Source organism: Canis lupus, chromosome 26 (assembly GCF_011100685.1).
Source record: "Canis lupus familiaris isolate Mischka breed German Shepherd chromosome 26, alternate assembly UU_Cfam_GSD_1.0, whole genome shotgun sequence".
In the NCBI taxonomy this organism is placed as follows: domain Eukaryota; kingdom Metazoa; phylum Chordata; class Mammalia; order Carnivora; family Canidae; genus Canis; species Canis lupus.
Window position 1 is genome coordinate 22,309,489 of NC_049247.1, and position 22,810 is coordinate 22,332,298.

Consider the following 22,810-nt stretch of genomic DNA (forward strand, 5'->3'; position numbering starts at 1 on the left):
CTGGAGTCCTGGGATCGAGTCCCACATCGGGCTCCCTGCATGGAGCCTGCTTCTCCCTCTGCCTGTGTCTCTGCCTCTCTCTCTCTCTGTCTGACTTCCATGAATAAATAAATAAATCTTAAAAAAAAAAAAAAAAAAGACTTTTCTAGGGATGCCTGGGTGGCTTAGCAGTTGAGCATCTGCCTTTGGCTCGGGGTATGATCCTGGGGTCCCAGGATCAAGTCCCACATGGGGCTCCCTGCATGGAGCCTGCTTCTCCCCCTGCCTGTGTCTCTGCCTCTCTCTGTGTCTCTCATGAATAAATTAGATTAAATTAAATTTTTAAAAAGTTGGCTTTTCTAGGGGCACCTGGGTGGCTGGGTCAGTTGAGTATCTGCCTTTGGTTCAGGTCATGATACCAGAATACTGGGACTGAGCCCCATTCAGGCTCCCTGCTGAGTGGAGAGTCTTCCTCTCTCCCTCTGCCGCTCCCCGTGCTTGTGTTCTATCTCTGTGTCAAATAAATAAATAAAATATTTTTGTTAAAAAATAATGACTTTTCTAGGATCTTTTGGTCACGGCAAACAAAAAAGATTCCTCCTCTATTAGACAACTAGACCCAGGATAAGCTATAAAATTTTATTTTAACGTATTTTTCACCTTGCACATAAGTAAGGGAAAGCGCTAAGGGGGAGAGAAGAAAAATGAGCTGAAATAGAGGATATAGACAAAATAAATCTGGATGAACTGAATGAGAATCTTCTTCTGAGAAATTAAGCAGACTCTTGGATAATGCTAAAGTAGTCTCAGGTCTACAGAATCCTTTGTCTGGCAGAAAGAAATGCAAATTCTTCCTGAAATAAACAATCCCCAATTTAGGCCCTTAGGAATTTCACAGATCAAGTTTAAATAAATATGTACTAATGAATTGTTTTTTAAAATTACTAAACTGGGCACCTGGGTGGCTCAGTCAGTTAAGCATCCGACTCTTTGACTTGGCTCAAGTCACAATCACAGGGCTATGAGATCAAGCCCACATCCAGCTGTTGGCTGGGGGTGGAGCCTGCTTAGTATTCTCTCTCTCTCCTCCCTCTGGCCTTCTCCTCACTTCTCTCTCGAAAAAAATAATAAATAAATAAATAAACAAACAAACAACTAAACCATTTAAGGAAATAAGCCACCATAAGTGAGAGATAGCAAAAACAATACAACAGATTTAAACATCCAAGCATATTGCTTTTCTTTAAAAAAGAAAACAATATTTTATCTCTACATTAAAAGATAATTACCCTTCCACAAAGTCATAATTAATTAATTGATTGATTGATTAATTAATTTTAAAGATTTTATTTATTTATGAGAAACACAGAGAGAGAGAGAGAGAGGCAGAGACACAGGCAGAGGGAGAAGCAGGCTCCATGTAGGGAGCCTGATACAGGACTCGATCCCAGGTCTCTAAGATCACACCCCGGGCCAAAGGCGGTGCTAAACCGCTGGGCCATTGGGGCTGCCCTATTTGTTTTTTTTTTAAAGATTTTTATTTATTTATTCATGAGAAACACAGAGGCAGAGACATAGGCAGAGAGAGAGGCAGGCTCCACGCAGGGAGCCTGATGTGGGACTCGATCCCAGGACAAAGTCAGAATTTAAAGCTTTATTTCTACTCTTTCTCTGCCGCTGCCAAGTCACGCAGAGGCAGAGGCTCAGGTGCAGGCAAGATTCGGCTACACTCATAATCCACCCCCATGGCAGAGGAAGGCACTGCTGCTGGAGATATTACGGCCATTAATACTGCTTTCAAGAGGTGCTGGAGACCGCCCTCTTCCACAACAGCGAAACACGTGGAATTCACAAAGCTGCCAAAGCCTTAGACAAGCGTCAAGCCCATCTTTGTGTACTTGCATCCAACTGTGATGAGCCTATGTATATCAAGTTGGTGGAGGATGTGCTGAACACCAAATCAATCTAATCAAGGTTGATGACAATAAGAAACTAGGGGAATGGGTAGGCCTCTGTAAAATTGACAGAAAGGGAAAACCCCGTAGTCTTTGGTTGCAGTTGCGTGGTGGTTAAGGACTATAGCAAAGAATCTCAGGCGAAGGATGTTATCGAGGAATACTTCAAATACAAGAAATGACCAAATAAAAAACTTGGTTTTTGTTAAAAATAATAATAATAAAATAAAGCTTTATTTGTTTCCTGTGATTTAACCATATGTATCGAGGATGTGAAGAATGTATTCCTCCAAAATCTCACCCTGAAAGTACTATAAAATTTCATCCTTCATGAACTGAAGCTTGGATTTAAAATAGCCATAAATTTTTTTTAATCAATCATCTATAGTTCTTTGTTCTTAACTGTCTAAATAGGGATGTTAGTACCACATTCTTCTGAGTAACTTAGTCTACATTCACAGCATGTTAGCAAACAAAGGCTAGGTTACATGATAGCAGCACAAGCCCCAGGTTACTGTGGCTTTAAGTAATGGGGTTGTTTTCATTGCTCTCCCTGTGTGTACACTACTCTGCTCTTTAAAGCCCTCACTCAGGTACAAACTGCAAGAACTTCCACCTTATGCAACAAGAGGAAGAAGAGGAGGAAGAGAAAGATGAGAAAGAGGAAGAGGAAAAGAAATAATAATAATAACCACAACAGCAACAATAATTTATTAGCCTCCTTTGGAGGATGTGAAGGAACTGATTCATTACTGTGAAAATAGGAGAATGAGGGAAAGAAACAGTCATCCTGCCTTTCTATAGAAACCACATCTACAGGAACCAAAAAGCTTCTTGGAGAAGGGCAGGAGATAGGTTTATAGAAGTTCTAGTTAATGAAAAGAGATGGAATAAAATTAGAATATCTTCACTTTGTAACCCCAAATTAATTTAAGGATCCAGGCAATGATCATCGGTGCCTAACAACACAAAAGAGAAGACATTAGTGAGCAGCCCGGCTGGCTCAGAGGCTTAGTGCACCTTCAGTCCCGGGCGTGATCCTGGAGACCTGGGATCGAGTCCCACGTCAGGCTTCTGCATGGAGCCTGCTTCTCCCTCTGCCTGTGTCTCTGCCTCTCTCTCTCTCTCTCTCTCTCTCTCTCTCTGTGACTATCATAAATAAATTTTAAAAAAAATTTTTTAAATAAAAAAAAGAAATTTATAAGATGTAGCAAGCAATATGTAGATCTTAATTTAGATCATGAGTCAAACATGCTATGGGGTGGAAATGGGAACCATTAATGAAACAATGAGGAAAATCTGAACAATGATTAAACTATGTGACTATAATGAGAAATTACTGTTAATTATATTTTTGTTCAATGATGGTGGTATTGTTCTTTGTTTTTTAAAAATGTCTTTTGCCTTTATGAATACATATTGAAATATTTGTAAATGAAATAATGATGTTGAAGATTGCTTCAAAATAACAGATAAAAAGATCAGTCATGAATTAGTTCTATACATTAAGAACTGCTCTCTACTTGTCCTTACCTAAAGTTTTCATAATAAAAAGTTTATAAAGCAGTTAGACATCTCCAGCTACCCAGATATTGACTTTTTTAAATTTTTATTTATTTATTCATGAGAGACACAGAGAGAGAGAGAGGCCAGAGACATAGGCAGAGGGAGAAGCAGGCTCCATGCAGGGAGCCCAATGCAGACTCGATCCCGGGACTCCAGGATTATGCCCTGGGCCAAAGGCAGGCGCTAAACCACTGAGCCACCCAGACATCCCCATTGGGTCTCTGATATAAGGGACACCAGGAACAATCAAGTTAGGATACTACATGAAATGAGAATTAATTTAAAGTTTATTTGATGAATGTTGAGATTCTTCTGTAACCTCCTTATTCAACTTGACTTCAAGAGTACTGGCAGTCACAGGGCACCTGGGTAGCTCAATAAAGCATGCAACTCTTGATTTCTGCTCAGGTCATGATTTCAGTATTGTGAAACAGAGGTCCACAGAGCATGGAGCCTGCTTGAGATTCTCTCTCTCTCCCTCTCCCTCTGCCAGCCCCCCACACTCTTGCTCTCTCTAAATAAATAAATAAATCCTTAAAAAAAAAAAAAAAGAAGAAGAACACTGGCAGTCAGAAGAGTACACGTCAGGCCAGAAATTGAAATAGTCTTCATTATACAATCTCACAATCCCAAGAGAAAAGACCTAGAAAGACTGACATTAGTAATTCCTACCAAAGAAACAGCCCAGCCAGTCAACCAGTACCAGCATGCATCCTACCATTAAATATTACACAAAGTTCAAAGACCATCTGACATTTAAGAAAAGCATTTGAATATGAAAGATAGAGACTTGCGATGCCTGGGTGGGTCTGCCTTAGGCCTCAGGGTGTGATCCCGGAGTCCCAGTCCCAGGATTGAGTCCCACATCGGGCTCCCTACATGGAGCCTGCTTCTCCCTCTGCCTGTGTCTCTGCTTCTCTCTCTCTCTCTCTCTCTGTGTCTCTCATGAATAAATAAATAAAATCTATTTAAAAAAAAGAAAAGAAAAGAAAGAGACTTAAAATATAGAAGGAAAGAAGGGAAAGAGTAGGGAGAAGAAACTTGGAAGAAATAAAGAAGAAAATTTCAAAACTACTACTATACCCTTTGTGAAATAAAAAGATATTACATTTATGAAACAAGAATGGGCTGATTCACCTCCCTCACTCCACTGAATCTGCTCCTGTCACAGTTATTAGTAAGTTCTCTGTAGTCAAGTCCAATAGTAAAAAAAAAAAAAATCTTGAAAGAAAAGAAAATGGAAATACAACATACAAAAACCTGTGGGATGCTGCAAAAACAATTCTAGGGGATCCCTGGGTGGCTCAGTGGTTTGGCCCCTGCCTTTGGCCCAGGGCATGATCCTGGAGTCCCAGGATCAAGTCCCACATCAGGCTTCCTACTTGGAGCCTGCTTCTCCTCTGTCTGTGTCTCTGTCTCTCTCTCTGTGTCTCTCATGAACAAATAAATAAAATCTTAAAAAAATAAAAGAAAAAGAAATGAAACAGAACAGAAAAACAAAACTAAGAGTTGGTTTTCGAAAAAAAAAAAAAAAACAACAAAACTGACAAAATCTTAGCTAGACTAAGAAAAACAGAAAGAAGACTCAAATAAAATCACAAATACATATATGATACATATGTGTGTTTATATATGTGTATACACACACACACACAGAATATAATAGAGAGATATTGCTAGGCCCTAGAAATAAAGCACAAATTCTTAAAAAAAAAAACTTAAAATATGGTTAAGAAGACAGCATATATGGATAAAATAACCTAAAATTGCAATTCTAAATTGCCTATTAGGAAAAAATTAAAATAAAAAAAAATAAATTGCCTATTAGGGAAACTCCAGCACCACGACTTTTTTAATAATAACATTATTGAGATTTAATTCACACACCATAAAATACATCCTTTTAAAGTATACAATTCAGTGTGTCAGTAGAATCTCAGAGTTGTACATCCTTCACCACAATCAGTTTTAGAATATCTTCATCACTCCAAAAAGAAACTCCATATCCATTAGTAGTCACTCCCCAGTTCTGCCTCCCCTAGGTCCCTGGAAACCAGTAATTTACTGTCTTTCTCTACTGATTTGCATATTGTGATAATTTCATATAAGTGAAATAATACAATATATGCTCTGGTTTCTTTCACTTAGAATAATGCTTTCATGTTGTAGCATACATCAATACTTCATTCCTTTTCATGGCTGAATAATATTCTATTATATGGCTATATCACATTTTTTTCTACCCAATCATCAGCTGATGTGTATTTGGGTTGTTTCTAATTTTTAGATTTTATGAATAGTGCTGCTATAAAAACGTTCCTGTAAAAGTTTTTGTGTAAATATTTTTCCAATAACTTTTGTGCATCACAGCAGTAGAATCACTGAGTCATACGGTAACTCTCTAATGTTTTGAGGACCTGTCAAACTATTTTCCAAAGTGGCTGCACCATTTTATAATCTTACCAGCAGTGTATGATGAGAATGTGGGTTTTTCCACATTCTCACAAATATTTGTTACTGTCTGCCTTTTTTTTTTCATTTTAGCCATACCAGTGGGCCCAACACCATAATTTTTTAAAATATATCTTATCATTTCACAATATGTGTATATATCAAATCGTCACATTGTGCACCTTAAACTTACACAATGTTATATGTATAAACCTGGAAAAAATTAAGTACACATATTGTTGGAACTGGAAAATATACACACATACACACCCTTTAGGGACTGTCTCAAACTAAAAGGTTTCTTCAAAGCAAAAGAAACCATCAACAAAATGAAAAGGCAACCTACTGAATAGAAGAATTTATTTGCAAATCATATATCTGATAATGGGTTAATATCTAAAATATATAAAGAACTCATACAACTCAAGAGTAAAGACCAATATAATATAATATGCAGAGTAACCAGGGGCACCTGTGTGGCTCAGTCATTTACACATCCAACTCTTGGTTTTGGCTCAGGTCATGGGTCATGAGATCAAGTCTCACACTGGGCTCCACACTTAGCATGAAATCTGCTTGAAGATTCTCTCCCTCTGTCCCTCCCCCTACTTGCGCTGGTGCTCATGCTCTGTCTCTCAAATAATCTTTAAAAAATAAAATAATTTTTAAAATATGCAAAGTAAATAGATATTGTTCCAAAGATGACATACAGATAGCCAACAGGTACATGAAAAGGTGCTGAACATCACTAATCAGGAAAATACAAATCAAAACCATGAGCTATCATTTCACACCTCTTTGAATGGCTATTACCAAAAAGATAACAGATAACATCTAGTATTGATGATGATGTAGAAGGACATCCTTGTATGCTATTGGTGGAAATGTAAGTTGGTGCAGCTACTATGGAAAACAGTATGGAGAATCCTCAAAAGAGTAAAAACTGAACTACCACATGATCCAGCAATCCCACTTCTGGGTATATATCCAAAGGAAACAAAAGCAGGATATTGAAGAGACATCTCCACTCCCATGTTCATTGCAACATTATTCACTACAGCCAAAAAATGAAAAACCTTAAGTGTCCATCAAGGGATGAATGGATAAAAAAGAAATGGAATATATATATATACATATATATATATATATATGAATATGTTCACCCATGAGAAATGGGATATATATATATATATATATATATGAATATTGTTCACCCATGAGAAAGAAGGAAATCCTGCCATTTGTGACAAAATTAATAAACTCTGAGGACATTATGCTAAGTGAAATAAACCAGCCAGAGAAAGACAAATTCTGCATAGTATCACTTACATATATAAAATTGGGGAAAAAAGTCAAACTCAAAGAAACAGTGAGTAAAGAAGAGGTTGCCAAGGGCTAGAGGGTGGTGAAATAGGAAGGGGTGGTAAAAGGGTACAAACTTCCAGCTATAAGATGAGTAGGACCTGAGGATCTAATGTAAAAACATAGTGACTACGATTGATGACACTGTATTATGTAACTAAAATTAGCTAAGAGAGTAGAATGTAAATGTTCTCATCAAAAATATATACATGAAGTGATGAATATATTAACTAAATGGGGGGGAACCCATTCACAATGCATACATATATCAAATCACTATGGATTCAAATTCCTTACAATTTTGTTACTTACATCTCAATGAAGCTGATAATAATAATATACTTTAATTCTAGCATTCTTCTAAACAATATAAATAATAAGTACTAAATAAATATTTCTTCAATTGGTATGCTAATATTAAATAATTTGGAGAATCTGCAAAAGTGAGAGAAGTCTCCAAGAAGGAACCATCATCACCTCAACCAGAAGACTATCATAAGAGGCACCTGGGTAGCTCTGTCAGTTAAGTGTCTGACTCTTATTATTATTATTATTAATTCAGCCCAGGTCTTGATCTCAGGGTCATGACACGGGGCATGGAGTCTGCTTAAAACAAGACAAAACAAAAACAAAAACCTCTCATGAGCTGACAGCTCCAGCACTTGTCTGATATCATCCATTCATACATTTTACTGTTAGAATGCCACTGTCGGGATCCCTGGGTGGCGCAGCGGTTTAGTGCCTGCCTTTGGCCCAGGGCACGATCCTGGAGACCCGGGATCAAATCCCACGTCGGGCTCCAGGTGCATGGAGCCTGCTTCTCCCTCTGCCTATGTCTCTGCCTCTCTCTCTCTCTCACTGTGTGCCTATCATAAATAAATAAAATAAAAAATAAAAAAAAATAGAATGTCACTGTCAGTGTGGTTAAGATAATTTATTTTAACCATTATGTCCATATGGCTTTCTCGAGCTTGCTCATAAAACAGGAAGAATTCATGTAATAATCTTTCAAAAATACTTTTCTCATAGAAGGATCCATCATTACAAACAGAAGATTACAAAATGATGATAGAAGTAGTCTAATGTAGGTCCAACTGATCCTTAATATTCAGATTAGTTTTATCTTTTGATTACTATATAATCTTACTAGGACACAGCTAATTACATTAATGTCTACAATATGCAGAAACCTCAACATTTATAATAGACAATTTCTTATATCAATAATCCCATCATTTTCATTAGCAGTAATAATTTCTCTTTGTTAGCAGTAACAATCTTCTACATATTTCTGCTAACTTGAGTTTCATAAAGCCGTACAAAGAATATTAGTTAACAATTTAGTTAACAATTTCACAAAATGAGATAAGAGGAAGAGAAATTAGAAACAGATCACGTGAGGTACTGCACTCTGTGTTGGAATAAAAATCACATCCATCCCTCCATTACACTTGCCTTAACTACAAATTTGAAAAACAGAATATCTATTTTTTATTAAAGTATAATTAACATACAGTATTATATTATTTTCAGGTGTACTATATAATGATTCAACAATTCAATCCATTATATCACAATAAGTGTACTCCTATCCTGTTTATCAATTTCACCCATCCCTCCACCCACCTCCTTTTTTTTGGCAACCATCAGTTTGTTCTCTGGATTTAAGACTCTTTTTTGCCTTTTATTTTTTGTTTGTTAATTTGTTTTGTTTCTTAAATTCCACATAGTGAAATCATATGGTATTTGTCTATCTCTATCTGACTTATTTCATTTAGCATTATACCCTCTTAGGTCCATCCATGTGGTTGCAACGGCAAGATCTCATTCTTTTTATGGCTGAGTAATATAACACTATAATATATATAATAATTCTAGGGTCAATGTCAAAGAAATTACTGCCTGCCTATGTTTCCTTTTTGGAAAGGCTTTGGGTTTTATGGCTTTGGGTCTCACAATTAGGTATTTAATCCATTTTGAGTCTATTTTTGTGTGTGGTATAAGAAAGTGGTCCTGTTTCATTCTTCTGCATGTAGCTGTCCAATTTTCCCAGCACCATAGCATTGCAATGGGGAAAGACATTTCCTCATTGCATATTCTTACTTCCTCTGTTGTAGGTTACTTGACCATATAAGTATGAGTTTATTTCTGGGCTCTCTATTCTGTTCCATTGATCTAGGTGTCTGTTTTTGTGCCAGTACCATACTAAAAAACAGGGTATCTTATTTGATAAAACCTCAGGGGCCAGAGGAATATCTCTTCCTGGTATGAAATTTGAACAATTCAGAAAATATTCCTCAGCATCTATTTCTAGACTTCTGCAAAACTGATAAAATAAACATTTGTAGAGTATCTACTACCTGCCAAGCATTTTATTAGGCATTAGATATACCAGTAAAGAAATAACAGTGGTCACTGTTCTCAAGGATTTTACAATCTAGTGGACACAGGAAATATAAGCATTATAAAAGCTAACATTTATTGAACAACTAACATGAGATAGGTACTATATTAAATCTTTAGATGGATTCAAACTCAGGCTGTCTGACTCTGGGCCTATTATTAATCATATGAAGATGTGATATGTAAAGTGTTTCAGGTAAAGAAATCATCTGAATCTCAAAGCATAAAATGACATGGTGTGTGAAGGAAACTGAATAGTTCAGTGTTCATGGAAAAACAACTTAAAGGCAAGGAGTAGCAAGAATTGGGGCTGAAGATTTTAACAGCAGTCAGATCACAGAAGATGCCATGCTGATGAAAACTTAAGAAAGCTCTACATAAATGGAGTATGTACCATGCCCTGGATTGGAATATCCACTATTGTGAAGATGCCACTCCTCACTAAATTTATCTATAGAGTCAATGTAAACCAATTAAAATGCTAGCTAGGGTTTTGTAGAACCTAACAAGCTGATTCAAAAACTTATATAGAAATGCAAAGGACCCGAGGATCCCTGGGTGGCGCAACGGTTTGGCGCCTACCTTTGGCCCAGGGCGCGATCCCAGAGACCCAGGATCGAATCCCACATCAGGCTCCCAGTGCATGGAGCCTGCTTCTCCCTCTGCCTATGTCTCTGCCTCTCTCTCTCTCTCTCTCTCTCTCTCTGACTATCATAAATAAATTAAAAAAAAAAGAAATGCAAAGGACCTAGAATAGCCAAAATAGTTTTTAAAAAGAACAAAGTCAGAGGACTCACTTTAAGACTTACTATAAAGAGATGGTAACCAAGACAGTGTGATATTGTTGTGATACGTGTATAAATGAAGAACAGAATAAAAAATCCTGAAAACAGACCCAAGTACATAGTTAACTCATTTTCAACAAAATTAGCAAGTTAATTCAATGATGAAAAAGATGGTCTTTCATTTAACAACTTGGTATCTATATAGAAAAAAAATGTACCTCAAACTCTTACCTTACATCATACATAAAAAGTAACTCAAAGTTGACCATAGGCCATGTATAAAAGCTAAAACTATAAAACTCTAGAAGATATTCACAGTCTTTGAATACACAAATATTTCCTAGACATAATACAAAAAGCATGCATCATAAAAAAGTCATAAATTAGACTTCACTAAAATTTAAAACTTCTATTCTTTGAAAAATGCCATTAAGAAAATCAAAATACAGGACACCTGGGTGGCTCAGTGGTTGAGCACCTGCCTTTGGCTCAGGTCATGATCCCAAGGTCCTAGGATTGAGTCCCACATCAGGGTCCCTGTAGGGAGCCTGCTTCTCCCTCTGCCTATGTCTCTGCCTCTATTTCTGTGTCTCTCATGAATAAATAAATAAAATCTTAAAAAAAAAGAAAATCAAAATGCAAACTACAGACTAGGAAAAAATATTCTCAATGCATATGCCTGAAGGATTTATATCCAAAATATATACATAACTCAATAATAAGAAAGCAACCCAATTAAAAATTAGGCAAAAAATTTGAACAGGGATCCCTGGGTGGCGCAGCGGTTTAGCGCCTGCCTTTGGCCCAGGGCGCGATCCTGGAGACCCGGGATCGAATCCCACGTCGGGCTCCCGGTGCATGGAGCCTGCTTCTCCCTCTGCCTGTGTCTCTGCCTCTCTCTCTCTCTCACTGTGTGCCTATCATAAATAAAATAAAAAAAATTTTTTAAAAAATTTGAACAGATATTTTATAAAAGTAGACATACTAATAGCCAATAAGCACAGAAAAAGATGTATAACATTATTAATTGATCAGGGAAATGGAAATTTAAAATCACAATGAAACATTATTACTCAATTGGTTGAGTATCTGACTCTTGGTTTCAGCTCAGGCTGTGATCTCATGGGTCATTATATAGAACCCAGTGATGGGCTTCCTGCTCATGGACAAGTCTGCTTCAAGATTCTCTCCATCTTCCCCACCCCCTCTGGTATGTGCACTCTCTCTCTCTCTCAAATAAATAATTTTTTTAAAACCACATTACACACCCAAAAGAATAACTAAAATTAAAAAGAATGGTAATGGATCAAAGGAGAAATCATCAGAAAAATTAGAAAATTTCTTTAAAAATGCAAATGAAAATACAACCTACCAAAATGTATGGGATGTGGTAGACAGAGGTTTACTGCCATAAACATTTAAATTTAAAAATAAGAAAGGTCTTATAAACAACTTAACTTTATACTTCAAAGGACTAGGAAAAAAAGGAACAAACTAAATCCAATGTTAGCAGAAAGAAGGAAATTAAATGTATAGCTAAAGGAAAAACAAAAGTAAAATTCGATAAAAGAGTCAATTTTTAAGAAATCAACAAAACTAACAAATCCTTTATTCTTAGACTAAGAAAAAAAGAGAAGACTCAAAAACCTATAAACAGAAATGAAAGAGAAGACATTATAACTGATGCTGCAAAATAAAATGATTATAATATGCTAACAAATTGGATAAATTCCTAGAAACATACAACCTATCAAGATTGAATCACAAAGAAATAAAAAATCTAAACAAAACTATAAGTAGTAAGATTGAATTGGCAATCAAAACTTCCCCAAAAGCAAAAGTTTCAATGAAGAAATCTAACAAACATTTAAAGAAGAACTAATAGCAAACCTCTCCCATTTTTTTTCAAAAAATTGAAGAGAGAACACTTCCAACTCAGGTGATAAGACCAGCATTACCCTGATACCACAGCCAGATAAAAATACTACAAAAAAACTATAGGCCATAGATGTAAAAATACTCAATAAAATACTAGCAAATTGAATTCAATAATACATTTAAAAGATTATACACCACAACCAAGTGGGACTTATCCCTGGAGTATGAGAGTGGTTCAATATACAAAAATCAGTCAGTGTAATAAAACACATTAGCAGAATAAAGGACAAAAGCCACATGAACATGCAAATGATGCAGAATACCACTTGACAAAATTCAACACCTGTTCATGATAAAAAACAAAAACAAAAACATCTCAACAAACTAGAGTAGAAGGAAACTACCTCACATTATAAAGGCTATATGTGAACAGCCCACAACTAATATCACACTTGATAAAAATTGAAAGCTTTCCCTCTAAGATCAGGAACAAGGCAAGGTTGCCCACTCTCACCACCTCCATTCAACATGGTACTTGAAGTCCTAGCCAGAGCAATAAGGCAAGAAAAAGAATAAGATAGATTCAAATGTAAAATTATCTCTGTTCACAGATGACATAATCTTATACACAGAAAACCCATAAAGATTCCATATGTTAAAAAAATGTTAGAACTAATAAACAGGGCAGCCCGGGTGGCTCAGCAGTTTAGCACCGCCTTCAGCCCAGGGCCTAATCCTGGATACCTGGGATCAAGTCCCACGTCCGGCTCCCTGCATGGAGCCTGCTTCTCCCTCTGCTGTGTCTCTATCTCTCATGACTAAATAAATAAAATCTTAAAAAAAAAAAAAGAATTAATAAACAAATTCAGCAAAGTTGCAGGATACAAGATCAACATACAAAAATCAATGTGCTTCTGTATATTAACAATGAACAATCCAAATAAAAAACAATCCTGGGATGCCTGGGTGGCTCAACGGTTGAGCATCTGCCATCGGCTCAGGGCATGATCCTGAGATCTGGGATCGAGTCCCACATTGGGCTCCTTGCAGGAAGCCTGCTTCTCCCTCTGCCTGTGTCTTTGTCTGTCTCTCTTTCTGTCTCTCTCAAGAATAAATTAATTAAATCTTTAAGATAAAAATAAAAAACAATCCCATAAACATCCCATTTAGTATCAAAAAGAATACTTAGAAGTAAATTTAACCAAGGAGGCAAAAGACCCACACAATAAAAACTATTAAGTATTGCTGAAAGAAACTGAAGATGACACAAATAAAAAGACATCCCATGTTTATGGATTGAAAGACTTCATACTATCCACCCTGAGAAAAACATAAAACTGTACCCCTACCTCTTAACATTTACATAAAATCAATTCAGGTAAATTATGAATATAAATATAAAATAATAAACCTTTTAGAATATAAAGAACATCTTCATTACCTTGATGAATGTGAATAAAGATATGAAAGAATTGCCATAAGGAAAAAGAATGGTACACTGAACTACATTAAAATTAAGAACTTCTGTTTATCAAGAGACATCATTAGAAAAATACAATGGCAAAGGCAAATCACAGAGTGGAAGAAAATATGTGCAATGCATATTTTAACCAAGAGTTTGTATTCAGATTATAAATAGTTTTTTATACAAATCAGTAAGAAAAAGTCACAACCCCAAACCCCCATGGCCCCAAATCAACAAGAAACTTCAATAGGCACTTCACAAATTGTGATATCCAAATGGCCAGTAAAAAAAGGGTGCTCAACTTCATTAATCATGAAGGAAACATAAATGAAGCCATAATGAGATGTCACTACACAATCACCAAAATGACTAAAATTAAATGGCCTGAAAATACCAAATGTCAGTAAAAATGTGAAAAATCTTGAAGTCTCATAAACTGCTTGTGAGAGTTCAAACTGGTACAACTATTTGGCATTACCTATATAATTGAACATACACTTACCTTATGACCCAGTAATTACAATCTCAGGTATAGCCAACAGAAATGTGTATACAAATGCATTCAAATATATTCCCCAAAATGATCACAGCATCATTCATTATTCATAATAACCAAAACCTAGTAACAACCCAAGTATTAAACAACAACAGAATGGAAAAGTAAGTTGTATATACAGCAATAAAAGTCAACAAACTACAGTCACATGCAACGTAAGTCAATCTCACAGGCAGACTGTGGAGCTAAAGGAGTCAAAACACTCAGAAGCCCCTCAAGAATGTGTATGGTTGGATTCCATTTGAAAGAGGGTCACAGCACCTGGCTGGTTCGGTCTGTGAAGCATGTGACTCCTGATCTTGGGGTTGTGAGTTTGAGCCTCACACTGGGTTTAGAGATTACTTCAAAAAAAAAAATCTTTTAAAAATAAAAAATAAAGAAGGTTAAAATCTATGATGTTAGATATTAGGACAGTAGTTACCTTTAAAATTGAGTGAGGCAGTAGATGATTGGGAGAGAGCAAGAAGAGGTGCTTTTAAGACATTGGTAATATTTCATTCATCAATGATTGGTGGTTATATGGGTATGTTCAGTCTTGTATGATCATGATTTTGCACTTTTCTCTGTGTATATTATATATAAACAAAATGGGATTTTAAGTTAATGTGGGTCATAACTATGGCTGTGGCAGTGGGAATAGAGAGAAGATGGGATTTTTTTTTTAATTGCAGAATGCTCTAACTGATGTAATAAGGAAACAAAATAAACATAAGAGTCTCTTCAATAAATGGTGCTGGGAAAATTGGACATCCACATGCAGAAGAATGAAACTAGACCACTCTCTTTCACCATACACAAAGATAAACTCAAAATGGATGAAAGATCTAAATGTGAGACAAGATTCCATCAAAATCCTAGAGAAGAACACAGGCAACACCCTTTTTGAACTCGGCCATAGTAACTTCTTGCAAGATACATCCACGAAGGCAAAAGAAACAAAAGCAAAAATGAACTATTGGGACTTCATCAAGATAAGAAGCTTTTGCACAGCAAAGGATACAGTCAACAAAACTCAAAGACAATCTACAGAATGGGAGAAGATATTTGCAAATGACATATCAGATAAAGGGCTAGTTTCCAAGATCTATAAAGAACTTATTAAACTCAACACCAAAGAAACAAACAATCCAATCATGAAATGGGCAAAAGACATGAACAGAAATCTCACAGAGGAAGACATAGACATGGCCAACAAGCACATGAGAAAATGCTCTGCATCACTTGCCATCAGGGAAATACAAATCAAAACCACAATGAGATACCACCTCACACCAGTGAGAATGGGGAAAATTAACAAGGCAGGAAACAACAAATGTTGGAGAGGATGCGGAGAAAAGGGATCCCTCATACACTGTTGGTGGGAATGTGAACTGGTGCGGCCACTCTGGAAAACTGTGTGGAGGTTCCTCAAACAGTTAAAAATAGACCTGCCCTACGACCCAGCAATTGCACTGTTGGGGATTTACCCCAAAGATACAAATGCAATGAAATGCCGGGACACCTGCACCCCGATGTTTATAGCAGCAATGGCCACGATAGCCAAACTGTAGAAGGAGCCTCGTGTCCAACGAAAGATGAATGGATAAAGAAGATGTGGTTTATGTATACAATGGAATATTACTCAGCTATTAGAAATGACAAATACCCACCATTTGCTTCAACGTGGATGGAACTGGAGGGTATTATGCTGAGTGAAGTAAGTCAGTCGGAGAAGGACAAACATTATATGTTCTCATTCATTTGGGGAATATAAATAATAGTGAAAGGGAATATAAGGGAAGGGAGAAGAAATGTGTGGGAAATATCAGAAAGGGAGACAGAACGTAAAGACTGCTAACTCTGGGAAACGAACTAGGGGTGGTAGAAGGGGAGGAGGGCGGGGGGTGGGAGTGAATGGGTGACGGGCACTGGGGGTTATTCTGTATGTTAGTAAATTGAACACCAATAAAAAATAAATTAAAAAAAAATAAACATAAGATCAGAATGTTACTTCAAAACACATAAAGCTTATATTGTATACTCCTATAAAGACACTGCAAATTTTGAACCTCAGAATAGCTGTACTACAGATCTGACAAGTCAGCTTAAAATATATATTTATTCCTATTCTTTTTTTTTTAAAGTAGGCTCCATACCCAGCATGGAGCCCAACACAGGGCTTGAGTTCACCACCCTGAGATCAAGACCTGAGCTGAGATCAAAAATCAGATGCTTAGCCAACTAAGCCACCCAGACTCCACCCCTCTATTCTACTTCTTAACAAGGTCTCCTTCAAGAGCTTTGCTAGAAGCTTGAATAAATCTTTTTATTTTTTTTTAAGATTTTATTTATTTATTCATGAGAGAGACACAGAGAGAGGCAGAGACACAGGCAGAGGGAGAAGCAGGCTCAATGCAGGGAGCCCGATGTGGGACCCGATCCCGGGTCTCCAAGATCAGGCCCTGGGCCGAAGGTGGCGCTAAACCACTGAGCCACCCGGGCGTCCCTAAATATTTTTGAATAAATCTATTTGTTGTTCCATATTTTTTTTAAATGAATTAGAATTTACTGAATTCTTTCCCAAGAAAATTTCAAAAGTTATTTTCATGAGAATGCAATAGGTAAGATGAGTTAAGAATCTTCTCATTGTGCTATTTTTTGTTTTACATAATCCATGCAATACTGAAAAAATATATTTTTTGAAATCATCACTTCTTTGCTTTTTTTTTTTAAGATTTTATTCATTTATTCTTGAGAGACAGAGAGTGGGAGGGGGGGCAAGGACACAGGCAGAAAGAGAAGCAGGCTCCATGCAGGGAGCCCGATGTGGGACTCAATCCCAGGACTCCAGGATCATGCCCTGGGCCGAAGACAGGTGCCAAACCACTGAGCCACCCAGGGATCCCCTCTTCTTTGCTTTTTTATATCTGTTCTCTTTTCACGCAATGAATTTTTAAAATGTCATTAAGTTTTGGGTTTTTTTTTTTTTAATTTTTATTTATTTATGATAGTCACACACACAGAGAGAGAGAGAGAGAGAGAGAGAGAGAGGCAGAGACATAGGTAGAGGGAGAAGCAGGCTCCATGCACCGGGAGCCCGACGTGGGATTCGATCCTGGGTCTCCAGGATCGCGCCCTGGGCCAAAGGCAGGCGCCAAACCGCTGCGCCACCCAGGGATCCCAAGTTTTGGGTTTTATAGTATGTTCTGACGTTTTAAGTCGAAGAGCTTATTATTACTAAAAGCTTTCTCTAGTATCTGTAAAAGCATTATGTTTTTCACCAAATTTTTTAAGACTTACATAGTTAATATGTGCTCTCATACATATTTCCCAAATGAAATAGAACGGAATTACTATTTTTGGTGATGGTCTGTAACTAAAGCCTTAAAAATCCATCTGATAATAATCAGTTAGAGAGGAACTGCTGTTTCTGCAGTGGAGCACCAGAATCTGTTGAGTGTAGCCTAACCCCCATTATCCCTGCACCTGAGAGAATTGCAGTTCGGAAAATTTTCATCAACTTATTTCAGTACCGCTAAATATCACTTACTGCCTGGCACCACAACAGAAATCATGCAGACTCCTTTCTGAAGAAATTAGAAAAAAAATGTAAAAACAAGTACCCAAAAGTCCTTCTAAAGAGTTTCCTACAAGATTGTGAAAATAAGGCTGTCATTGCAGAAATTTTGGATGATGCAGATCATCTTCAATTCTTAAGAAAGTCAGAGGAAAGGCATTAATCCTCTAAACCCTTGGTTTTAAACGATAAAAGCAAACATATCCTAGTTTGGGTATACATGTTATTAATAAAAACTGACCATGTAATATCATAAAAGTACCTGTAAAAGTCTACAGCTGGCTTGTGGCATCACACACTGCCTCATGGATGATAGGCACTAAGAAATTTGTTGAACTTTTTGCTAAAAAGCATTAGATTTGGACCCCAATCCCAACTACCTCATTAGACATCTTTTCACTCATTCTTTGTGCTCCAAACACACTTGCCTAATTTCAGTTTCTAAATATAACAATACTCTTTCTCCCTCAGAACTACTGCCCATGCTGCTCCCTCCACCTGGAACACTTCCCACACCTCCTCCACTTTCTTCAGAATTCAGATGAAATATTTCTCCAGAGGATTCCAGACTAGGTCAGGTCTTCCTGGTTATATGCTCTCATTTTGCATTGTACGCTCTCATTTTGTGTTATACTCCTTTATACCATTAATCACAATTATAATTAAATAATTAATCCTGTGATTGATTAGCTTAATATTTGGCTCTCCCTTAGGATGTAAGTGCCATAAGTGTTCACAACTTTATTCCTGGTGCCTTTTACAAGCAGATTCAAAATGAGTATTTGTTGATAAATAAATGAGTTTGAATCCTAGCTTTACAACTTAATAAGTAAATTTGAAAAGGTCACTTAATATCACTGGCTTCAATTTCCATACCTATGAAATGATGATAATGAAAAGACTACCCTACAGAGTTATTGGGATTTATGGTAAACTAAACCTTAAAATTTGTATAAAAAATGTGAATCTATTATTATTTTCAACAATGATATTTCACATTGCATTATAGCTAATGCCGTCATTAGCTAGATCTTAACAGTATTAGCTAAAGTCTTTAAAATCTTACAGATTATCAAGATGCTAATAAATAATGGAACTATCTGACAAAAATTAATAAGTAGTCATTAGTTCCAGTCAGTAGCAGCCTGTGACAGATTCCAAGCACTGATCTAACGATTGCCAGTTTCATAATAATTGTCCATCTCACATGAAAGCCTGGCAGGCCCACTGTAATTCATGCCTCAGAAAGAAGAATTTTCTGTGGAGCCAGCCTCACGACCAAATACACCAGTTAAAGTGTGGATCAATAGTGGAAAGATGAGCTTCTCCAATTCACTCACAACTATACTTAAGTCAATAGACTCATGTAAATCAATAATTTGTTATATTTGCTACATTTACGGACTTTGATCTTTAATAAAAACCTGGCATTAATACAATATACATTTCTTTTCCTGTGTTCTATAGTAATCTGATCATGAATATGATAAAGGAAAAAAACTATTTTCCCTCTCAGCTGTGAAATAAATACAAAATTCTGAATTCTGAAGAAAGTGGAGGAGGTGTGGGAAGTGTTCCAGGTGGAGGGAGCAGCATGGGCAGTAGTTCTGAGGGAGAAAGAGTATTGTTATATTTAGAAACTGAAATTAGGCAAGTGTGTTTGGAGCACAAAGAATGAGTGAAAAGATGTCTAATGAGGTAGTTGGGATTGGGGTCCAAATCTAATGCTTTTTAGCAATTGTTCACTAACCAGTTCTAGGGGTTAATGTAATCTCTTTCTGCTGTCTTCACAAAAAAACTTTTAAAAAATTGTATGTAAGCAACTAAAAACTAAATGCACAAAGGGTAATCATTAATCATATGTAATCTTATACCTTGGGTTACATACTTCTTTCAGATACATAGGTCCTATATATGTATGAATATGTATATATATGCCTATATGCATGTATGTATACATGTATAATAATGTATGTATATACACTTATCCCACATACACATATTCTCAAACACACATAAGAGTATACATATCTATATAAACTCAACACTTGCTATATTGTATTATATAGTGTTTATCTGTATCTCTTTCTAAAAAGTGAACTCTTTGAAGGCATAATCAATGTCTTTTAATTCTGTATCCTCAGAGGTGTCTGGCTAGCTCAGTCAGTAGAGCATGAGACTCTCAATCTCAGGGTCATGAGTTCAGGCCCCTCATTGAGTACAGAGCTTACTTAAAAATCTGCATCCTCAGGACCTAGTGCAGCATTTAAACATAATAAGTATTCAGGGAATGTTTGCTAAATGGATTTTACAGTTTCCCTCCATCATAAAATTTTCCTGATACTTGACTCATACTTAGTAACAGTCAACCTCTGGGGTTGTCCATTCCCAGCTCCGAAGGAAAACATGCTCTTAATAAAAAATGCTTTCCTAACATGCATACATACAGACAGACATTACATACATATAAATGTCTGTTATTTGCTTCAAGAAAATCCAGTGGGAAGACTAGGGTGATGTAAAGGTGAAATAAGATTGTCTATGAGCTGATAATTTTTAAAGTTTTATATAGATTCATTATGCTATGCTCCCCACTTCTGTATATGTTTGAAATTTTCCATAATAAAACTTTTTTTAAAAAAGATTGTATTTATAGTTTTGTGCAGGGCAGTATCGTAGCCAATAAGGTGTGATTATTGCTAATTAAAAGATTTTATTTATTTACTTATTTATGAGAGACACAGAGAGAAGGCAGAGACATAGGCAGAGGGAGAAGCAGGCTCCCCCAAGGAGCCCAATGTGGGACTTGATCCTGGAACTCCAGGATCACATCTGGAGCCAAAGGCAGATGCTCAACTGCTGAGCCACCAGGCATCCCCATAATAAAACGTTTTAACTAAAAAAAAGTATTTCTTTTTTTTTTTAAGATTTTATTTATTTATTCATGAGAGACACAGAGAGAGAGAGGGAGAGGCAGAGACACAGGGAAAGGGAGAAGCTCCATGCAGGGAGCCCGACATGGGACTTGATCCCAGGTCTCCAGGATCACACCCTGGGCTGAAGGCAGCACTAAACTGCTGAGCCGGGATCCCTGGGTGGCGCAGCGGTTTGGCGCCTGCCTTTGGCCCAGGGCGCGATCCTGGAGACCCGGGATCGAATCCCACGTCGGGCTTCCGGTGCATGGAGCCTGCTTCTCCCTCTGCCTGTGTCTCTGCCTCTCTCTCTCTCACTGTGTGCCTATCATAAATAAGTAAAAAATTAAAAAAAAAATTTTTAAAAATAAATAAATAAATAAACTGCTGAGCCACCCGGGCTGCCAGAAAAAGAGTACTTCATATAAATTTGGCATTCTGCACTTCTTTTTTCAATATTTTCACCTCGAAATTTTTTCTTTATATTCATGCTCTGAACAAACACACTAAGTAGTGGTTATTACCCAATCCACACTTTAAATTTCTGATACAAAGTCAGGAAGATAGTAGCTCCTGCATTTTCCCTATAGTAGTCATGCCCTGATATAAAATGAAAAGGTCCAGTGTTAGAGTTAATGTGTCAAGTAATAGCTTCAGCCACCTCACTATTTAATCCCACCCACTGCTTCCTTGGTTACTTTAAAGTTGAAATAGAAGGATACATTGATTTTTTCTAGTCCAAAACAGCATTTTCTTTTTAAAGCAAAAACTCAAATATTTCTAAAAGAGATTTTTTTTTTAAAGATTTATGTATTCCTGAGAGACACAGAGAAAGACGCAGAGACATAGGCAGAGGAAGAAGCAGGTTCTTGTTGGGAGCCTGATGCCGTACTCAATCTCAAGACCCCAGGATCATGACCTCAGCCAAAGGCAGATGCTCAACTGCTGCACCACCCAGGTGCCACTAAAAATGAGACTTCTAAAAACATTTTAATGACATGAGAAAATCTCTTGATACACTAATAAGTAAAATAGTCAAGAAAATGTTCATTTCAAAGGGTTTCTGAATTTTATAAAAATTAAAACATACTAAAAAGAATTAAAACATATTATGTCTATACACACACATACATTCATGTATATATGTAAGTGTACATATACAGAAAAAATCTAATGCCCTATATAATGCACAAATATGGCTTTTTTATATATAATTAAGATCATACTGTTTGTTATATGAAGTAGTCTTTATATATAATATAAGAGTTCTGGGGATCCCTGGGTGGCGCAGCGGTTTGGTGCCTGCCTGCCTTTGGCCCAGGGCGCGATCCTGGAGACCCGGGATCGAATCCCACATCGGGCTCCCGGTGCATGGAGCCTGCTTCTCCCTCTGCCTGTGTCTCTGCCTCTCTCTCTCTCTGTGACTATCATAAATAAATAAAAATTTAAAAAAAAAAAAAAGAGTTCTGCTCAGCGGTTTAACGCTGCCTTTAGTCCAGGGCATGATCCTGGAGACTTGGGATCAAATCCCATGTCGGGCTCCCTGCATGGAGCCTGCTCCTCCCTCTGCCTATGTCTCTGCCTATCTCTCTCTCTGTCTCTGTGTCTCTCATGAGTGAATAAATAAAATCTTTAAAAAAAAAGTTCAAGATATTAAAATGGCATATATTCAAGCTTAAAAATGACATTAGACTTTTACTAAGGACACTGTGACTTGCTTATAAAAATTTAAGAGTAAAATAACTGGGTATTCACATTTTTGCATCTCCATATATTCTTCTATCTTGTAAGCTATAAATTCCTAACAGGAATCAATTGTTTTATTTACTTGACATATCCATTATGTACCATTACAGCATAATGTCTTAAATAACAGTAATGAGAATAATTAAAACACAACAATTATATCCTTTCTGATATATTAATGAGTGGAACAATGATT

The 22,810-nt window shown here is 36.7% G+C and overlaps 1 protein-coding gene and 1 pseudogene across 1 annotated transcript in view; one reads left to right on the forward strand and one right to left on the reverse strand.

Moving 5' to 3' along the window:
* The window catches only part of TTC28 (tetratricopeptide repeat domain 28), a 625,414-nt gene that overhangs the window by 475,906 nt on the left and 126,698 nt on the right, over window positions 1–22,810 (reverse strand). The gene's annotated exons all lie outside the window — the stretch shown is intronic.
* On the forward strand, window positions 1,725–2,116 carry LOC119866200 (annotated as a pseudogene).